Source organism: Vicugna pacos, chromosome X, assembly GCF_048564905.1.
Source record: "Vicugna pacos chromosome X, VicPac4, whole genome shotgun sequence".
In the NCBI taxonomy this organism is placed as follows: domain Eukaryota; kingdom Metazoa; phylum Chordata; class Mammalia; order Artiodactyla; family Camelidae; genus Vicugna; species Vicugna pacos.
In genome coordinates, this window is record NC_133023.1 from 58,616,322 (window position 1) to 58,625,091 (window position 8,770).

The window sequence follows — 8,770 nt, forward strand, 5'->3', positions numbered from 1 at the left end:
AATGATTTTAGGAAGAAAAAAAGATATTTAATCCTCACAAAAACTCTGTGGTGTGGGAGTATTATTGTCTCCATTTTATAGACGAGAAAACTGAGGAAAAAGTAACTTGATCAGGGTCACATAACTACTAAATGGTGGACTCCAGCAATGAAAATGAAGTTTCCTAAGTCTAGAGTTCCCTTTACTTCTTCCCTGATGACATTATTAGCCAAGTGATGGTGACTTCCCAGTGAGTTTGGGGAAAGGACTGGAATAGAAGGGAATATCAGGCAGGGACCAGTGAGCAAAGCAGAGGGAACTAGGGAACTGGTTCTCAATCTGGGGTGATTTTTGTCCCCTAGGGGACATTTGGCAATGTCTGGAGACATTTTAAGTTGTCACAACTGTGTCAGAGTCTGTGACTGGGCAAGGGGTGCTACTGGCATCTAATGGGTAGAGGCCAGGGATGCTGATGGACATCCTGTAATGCACAGGACAGCCCCCTCCACCCACACATGTTTGCATACCAACAAATTATCAGATCCAAAATGTGAAGAGTGCCAAGGTTATGAAATCTTGACCTAGAGTATAAGAAATTGGCTGAAGATGGGGGAATACTCTTATTTTGGCTAAAAATAGGAAATGAGGTAGAAATTAAGGCAAGGGAGGAATGCCAGGGCCCAGGCACCACAATGTCCAGCCCATGCCCAAAGGGGTCTCAGATAAGCCATGGAGGTCCATTGCTTAAGAGCCCTAAAAATGATGCGCCAATTCTCCCCTTGTCTGGAACTTTTGAAAGAGGACTTTAGAACCACACTTCCCATCAGTCTTAGAAGAACTGTCCACACTACTATGAGTGAGAGAAACTTACCCTCACAAAGGAGAGAAGACTCAACAGAAAGGGGCACGGAGAAAAAAAGCAGAGAAACAGAAACAGAGACATGGGCAGCATGCAGAGAGAACAAGCTTCAGAATATGCACAGGAGATAGTCAAAAGAGATTCCACTTGGATATTCACAAAATAAATCATATAACTGGGAAAAATTAATCTAAAAGACAAATGTTTTTGAGGTAGGAGGAAGCCGAAGAACATCAGGGCTAAGAGATATCTAGCCTTGCTAACCAATGAGCCCAGGGTTGGCCTTAACCTATGGTATGAGTTGCAGAGATCATTCTGGGGATGCCTGGACCATCCCAAGGTTCAACTGGGGCAGAGGGAGATCGGGCTTTCTATGCAGGGCTCTAGTCATTAGGGGAAAATATACCCTGATCTTGGCAGATTGGCAGTGGGCGGCCTAGAGAGGATCTTGAAACATGATCCTGGAGAATCAGCCAATACGATTGGTGAAGGATAGATGAAAGAAATGAAATCTGGACTGCAGCAAACCTGAGGAGGGAAATGATGGCAGCCTGCATGTATTTGGACTGTGTAAACACAGCTAAACAGAATGACTAGGGATGGAGATGGGGGAATCACAAGCAAGAGGGTGCTGAATCTCAGTGGGAGAAGGAACAAAACGGGATTTCAGGACACTAAAGATCATTTCTACCTGCATTCCAAATGTGTTTAGGCTGATCCTGGGTGCCCAAAACAACTCTTAGCTTAGTCAGTAGAGAGGATAAGGATCAGATCGTGATCACATTTGTATCACTTCGTACCACCCAACCTTTCTTTACCCAAAGTTGTCTCTGTAATATAGTAAACTCTCAAGGACATATAAAGTTCTGGGGAAAGAGAGGTCCCTTCCAGGTAAGGTGGGCAGAGAAGGCTTCACAAAGGTTAATTTCCTGACTCCATTTATTGAACAAATCTTTACTAAAGGCCAAAGTGTACAGAAGATTGTGCTAGGAAATATTGGGAATACAAAGGAAATACTGGGCATTGTTCTTGTCTTCCAATAACAATTAACATCCTTCAGGAAAATAAGTCAACAGAGCCATATAATGTTAGTTGTATCACTGTTTATCACTAATAAAGGCAGGAAGTACATGCAAAGAAATCCTAGGATGCTCAGATAATCTAACAGCTGACTTCAGAGAAGGCACTGAGACATAATGTCCAGTGAGACTTCTTGGAGGAGCGGGCCCTTGATGATAGGTGTTTAATAAGGGTGAAAGAAAAAAGAAAGGTCTGTCCAGGGGAACAGAACAACCAAGAACATAGTAGGTGTAAAACAAGATCTCATTAAAAAACAGGGAAGGGAGGATCCTTTCTGATGACTCTCAAATCATTCTCCAAAGGTGACTACAGAATAGATTACTTAGCTTTCTGTCTACTGATAAGGTCAGCTTTCAAACACTCCTTTACTAAGTTGGATAAAGCCTTCCCTGACTTGGCCCTGGACTTATTTTGGCTTCCTTTCCACAATGGCTCAACTGGCTGGCTCCTCACAATTGCTCTCTGATAGGTGGATTATGTTGTATCACCAGCCATTTCGGGTTACTAAATGAATAAATATCTGTCTAGCCGTGTTATGTCAGGACACCTAGAAAGCTGAGTGATTTAATTTCAATAAGCATGATGTAGAGATGTGTTCTTGGCCTTATGCCTGAGGAATGTTAACAGATATAAACCCCCCAAAGAGTTGTGACTACAACTGAGAGCCAATTTGGGGCCTCCAATGGAAGAAGGGAAGAAAATCCCATGCCCCTTCCAAATTTGTCTGGTATTTGTAGCTACCAGGTTGCAGGAGCTTTTTTTTTTTTTGCCTATTTTTACTATAAGCACAATGAAAGGATATTAAACTACTTAAAGGAAGGTGGTATTTTGCTTTGGCACCTAAAACATCTTACTCTCAGTAGAAAATCCTTCCACTATACATTGAATATAGTCAACACTATAGGACAAGAGTTACTATAATGGGAAAGGGGAACAGAACAATGGTTCCTCTTACCACAGCCTGCAACCTTTCTCTGTAATGACTTGCCTGGTTCCCTGCCCAGGTATTCCTCTGTGCCTCACAGCTACAGGCATTTTGTTCATTCATTCATTCGTTCAACAATTTTTACCAAGCAACAACTATGTCCTAGGTACTGGGATATCAGGTACTGGGGATCCAATCAATGAAAGAAATCCTAGTTTCTGTCCCCCTGAAGCTTACATTCTACTGGAGGAGACAGACATTTACAAACTATGCAAATAAACATATAACCTGTGATCAGTGCTATGAAGGAAATGAACCAGGTGATTCTCATTATTCACAGTAGTTATACTCTATAAAGTTGCTGCCAACACTAAATTAGTGAATTCTGAACCATTACTCTTGGGAAGTACAGAGTTAATTTCCTGTCAGCTGCTCATCACAGTACTTTTAACAACTGATCAATACTTTGCTTTATGTTTGTCTCTATTTAAAGGCAGTTTATTTAATATAAATTGTTGACTCATGAACATTGAACTCACAGCCAACGTCACTATAATGCATGTCTGAATAAAGCTTATCTAACACATTTTTTATTTTTTCTGTAAGACATCAGAGTCTTGTGCTTAGGAACACTAGACACCACTTCAGTACTAGGCATGAAGTTTATTTTAAATAGCAAAATCACCAACAAAAAGCACACAAAAGGGGAAACATGGCACTAAACAGACTGCAAAAAGTACTGTTGCTTACAGTATGAAAGCTGAAAACAGAAAGCAGAGTATTGCCGTATTCATCTTCAGCTGGGAACACACACCTTGGATAACACAAAATTCCACTGCTCTGCGCCTGTTTATGAATGACTGGTAAAGTGCTATGAATATTTTAAAAATTCTTTATTCAAGTTAATTTATTTAAACAAAATAAAGTTCTCCCCACCCCCACCTCTTGCAACCACCATCTGTTTTCTGTATCTATGAGCTTTTTAAAATATATAATATTCCACATATAAGAGAGATCGTATGGTATTTGTCTTTCTCTGTCTGACTTATTTTAGTTAGCATAATGCCCTTGAGGTCCATCCATATTGTGGCAAATGGTAAAACGTCATTCTTTTTTTTATGGTTAAATAATACACAATTTCTTTATCCATTTATCTACTGATGGACATATCTTGGCTATTGTAAATAATGCTGCAATGAACATGGGGATGCAAATATCTTTTCAAGTTAAAGTTTTCAATTTCTTCAGATAAATACACAAAGTGAAATTGCTGGATCATATGGTAGTTCTATTTTAAATTTTTTGAGGAACCTTCATACTGTTTGCCGTAATAGTTGTATCAATTTGCATTTCCACTAACAAGTGCATAAGGGTTTCTTTTTCTCCACATCCTCACCAACATTTGTTATTTCTTACATTTTCAATACTAGCCATTCTAAAATGTGTGAGGTGATATCTCACTGTGGCTTTGATTTGAATTTCCCTGATCACTAATGATGCAGCCCATTTTTCATGAACTTCTTGGACATCTGTATGTCTTCTCTGGAAAAATGTCTATTCAGATCTTCTGCATATTTTTAGTCAGTTTTTTTTGCTATTGAGTTGTATAGATAGATAGATAGATAGATAGATAGATAGATAGATAGGCCCCTTATCCTACCAGATATATGATTTGCAATGATTTTCTCCCATTCAGTAGGTTGCCTTTCCATTTTGTTGCCATTTTCTTTGCTGTGCATAAGCCTTTTAGTTTGCTGTAGTCTTACTTGTTTATTTTTGCTTTTGTTGCCTTTGCTTTTGATGTCAGATTCAATAAATCATCACCAAGACCTATGTGAGGGACATTACCACCTATGTTTTATTCTAGAAGTTTTATAGCCTCAGGTCTTATGTTCAAGTCTTTAAACCATTTTGAGCTCATTTTGGCATGTAGTGTAAGATAGTGGCCCAGTTTTACTCTTGCATGTGGCTATCCAATTCTCTCAACACTATTTATTGAAGAGACTGTTCTTTCACCATGCATATTCTTGGCTCTTTTGTCATAAGTTAATTGGCCATATATACATGGGTTTATTTCTGGTCTCTCTATTCTGTTCCAACGATCTATGTGTCTGTTTTTATGCCCAAGCTGGACTGTTTTAATTACTATACCTTTGTAATATACTTTGAAATCAGGCATTGTGATGCCTTCAGCTTTTTTTCCCCTCAAGTTTGCTTTGACTATTCAAGGTCTTCACTGTTTCCATACAAATTATAGTATTGTTTGTTCTTTTTCTGTGAAAAATACCATTGGAATTTTGATAGAAATTGCATTGAATTTGGAGATTGCTTTGGGTAGTATGAACATTTTAACAATATTAATTCCTCCAATCCATGTGCATGGAGTATCTTTCCATTTATTTGTGTCTTCACTTCCTTTCATCAATATCTTATAGTTTTTAACGTACAAGTCTTTCATCTATTGTCTAAATTTTTTCCTTGGTGTTTTATTCTTTTTGATGCAATTGTAAATAGAACCGTTTTCTTAATTTCTTTTTCTGATACTTTGTTATTAATGTATAAAAATGCAACAGATTTATATACATTGATTTTCTATCCTGCAACTTTGCTGAATTCTTTTATTAGTTCTACTAGGTTTTTTTTGATGGAATCTTTAGGATATTCTTTATATAATATTATGTCATTTGCAAATAGTGACAGTTTTACTTCTTCATTTCCAATTTAGATGCCTTTTATTTCTTTTCCTTGCCTAACTTCTCTGGCTAGAACTTCCAACACTATGTTGAATAAAAGTGGGGAGAGTGCATATTCTTGTCTTAGAAGAACAGATTTCAGCTTTTCACTCTTGAGTATGATGTTAGCTGTGGGCTTGTCATACATGAACTTTATTATATTGAGGTGTGTTCATTTTATACCAGTTTGTTGAGAGTCTTCATCATAAATGGATGTTAAATTTGTCAAATGCTTTATCTGCATCTGTTGAGATAATCATATGATTTCTAGCCTTCATTTTGTTAATGTGGTGTATCACATTTATCGACTTGCTAATGTTGAACCATCCCTGTATTCCTGGAATATATCCCACTTGATCATGGTGTATGAAAATTTTAATGTAGTGTTGAATTCTGTTTGCTAATATTTTGCTGATAATTTTCATTTATGTTCATCAGGAAATTGGCCTGTAATTTTCTTTCCTTTCTTTATTCCTTCCTTTATCCTCTCCTCCTCCTCCTTCTTCTCCTCCTCCTTCTTCTTCTCCTTCCCCTTCCCCTGCCCCTCCTTCTTCCCCTCCTTCTTCCCCTCCTTCCCCTCCTTCTTCCCCTCCTTCTTCCCCTCCTTCCCCTCCTTCTTCCCCTCCTTCTTCTTCTTCTTCCCCTCCTTCTTCCCCTCCTTCTTCTCCTCCTTCTTCCCCTCCTTCCCCTCCTTCTTCCCCTCCTTCTTCTTCTTCTTCCCCTCCTTCTTCCCCTCCTTCTTCTCCTCCTCCTCCTCCTCCTCCTCCTTCTTCTCCTTCTTCTTCTTCTTCTTCTTCTTCTTCTTCTTCTTCTTCTTCTTCTTCTTCTTCTTCTTCTTCTTCTTCTTCTTCTTCTTCTTCTTCTTCTTCTTCTTCTTCTTCTTCTTCTTCTTCTTCTTCTTCTTCTTCTTCTTCTTCTTCTTCTCCTCCTCCTCCTCCTCCTCCTCCTCCTTCTCACTCTCCCTCTCCTTCTCCCTCTCCCTCTCCCTCTCCTTCTCCCTCTCCCTCTCCTCCTCCCTCTCCCTCTCCTCCTCCTTCCATCCTTGTCTGGTTTTGGTACCAGTGTAATGCAGGCCTCATAAAGTGTGTTTGGAAGAGTTTTCCCTGCTTGTATTTTTTGGAAGAGTTTGAGAAGAAATGTTATTAATTTTTCTTTAAATGTTTGGTAGAATTCACCAGTGAAGCCATCTGGCCCTGGACTTTTATTTTCTGGGAAGTTTTTGAATACTGATTCAATATTCTTGCTGGAAATCAATCTGTTCAGATTTCTATTTTACTATGATTCAGTCTTGATAGATTACACATTTCTAGGAATTTATCCATTTCTTCTAGGTTGTCCAATTTTTGTAATATAATTATTTATAGTAGTCTCTTATGATCCTTTGTATTTCTGTGATATCAGTTATAATACCTCCCCTTTCATTTCTGATTTTATTTATTCGAGTCCTCTCTTTTTCTCTTGCTGAGTCCAGCTAAAGGTTTGTCAATTTTGCTTATCTTTTCAAAGAAGCAGCTTTTAGTTCTATTGATTTTTATGTATCATCATTTTAGTCTCTATTTTATTTATTTCTGCTCTGATCTTTGTTATTTCCTTCCTTCTAACTTTGGGCTTCATTTGTTCTTTTTCTAGTTGCTTGTGGAGTAAAGTTAGGTTGTTTATTTCTGACTCTTCTTGTTTCTTGAAGTAGCTATTTATCACTATGAACCTCCCTCTTAGAATTGCTTTTGCTGTATCCCATAAATTTTGGTATGTTCTATTTCCATTTTCATTTGTCTCAAGGTATTTTTTTAAATTTGCTTTGATTTCTTCTTTGATCCATTGGTTGTTCAGTAGCATGTTGTTTAATACCCACATATTTGTGAATTTTCCATTTTCATCTTGTAACAGGTTTCTAGTTTCATACCATTGTGGTTGGAAAAGATGCTTGATATGATTTCAGTCCTCTTAAAGCTATTAAGACTTGTTTTGTGGTATAACATATGATCTATCATGGAAAATGTTCCATATACACTTGAGAAGAATATGTATTATGTTGCTTTTAGATGGGATTTTCTGTGAATATCTGAGTCTACCTAATCTAACATATTGTTTAAGGCTGAAGTTTCCTTATTGATTTTCTGTCTGTCTGATTTAATCATTGATGTAAGTGAGGCTTTAAAGCCTCTACCTACTATAACTATACTACTGTCTATATATCTTTCTAGATCTGTTAATATTTACTTTATATCTTTAAGTGTTCCTATGTTGGGTGCATCAGTATTTATAAATGTTATATCATCTTGTTGGATTGACCCATTTATCATTATGTAACACTCTTCTTTGTCTCTTATTATTTGTTTAAAATCTATCTTGCCTGAGGTAAGTATAGATGTTCCAACTTTCTTTTGGTTTCCATTTGATTGGAGTATCTTTTTCCATTCTTTAAGTCTGTGTGTGTATTTACATCTAAAGTGTGTCTCTTGTAGGCAGCATATAGATAGGTTTTGCTTTTTGGCCATTCAGCCACTCTATGTCTTTTAATTGGACAATTTAGTCCATTTACATTTAATTATTGACAGGTATGTGTTTATTTTGTTAATTTTGTTAATTGTTTTCTAGCTGTTTTTGTAGTTCTTCTCTTATTTTTTTCTTCTCTTGCTCTCTTCTTTTGTAGTTTGATGACTTTCATTAGTGGTATACTTTCATTCCATTCTCTTTATCATTTGTGTATTTAATATAGGTTGCTGCTTTGTAGTTACCATAAGGATTACATATAACAACATATGAGGCTTACATATAAAAACATATATCGATAACAGTCTATTTTAAGTTGATAACAACTTGAGTTTGAGCCCATGCTAAAGTGCAAAAGTTTTCTCACCTCCATGCCAATGTTTTATGATTTTGATGTCACATTTTACATCTTTTATCTTATGCATCCCTTAATTGACTACAGGCACACCTCAGAGATTTTGTGTGTTAAGTTCCAATAAAGTGAGTCACACAAGTTTTTTGGCTTCCCAGTGCATATAAAAGTTGTGTTTACACTATGCTGTAATCCATTAAGTAGGCAATAACATTATGTCTAAAAAAAGACAATGTACAAAAATACTTAATTACAAAACATTACTAAAAAATGCTAACCATCATCTCACTGAAGTGAGTTAATCTTTTTGCTTGTGGAGGGTCTCACCTCAGTATTGATGGTTGCTCACT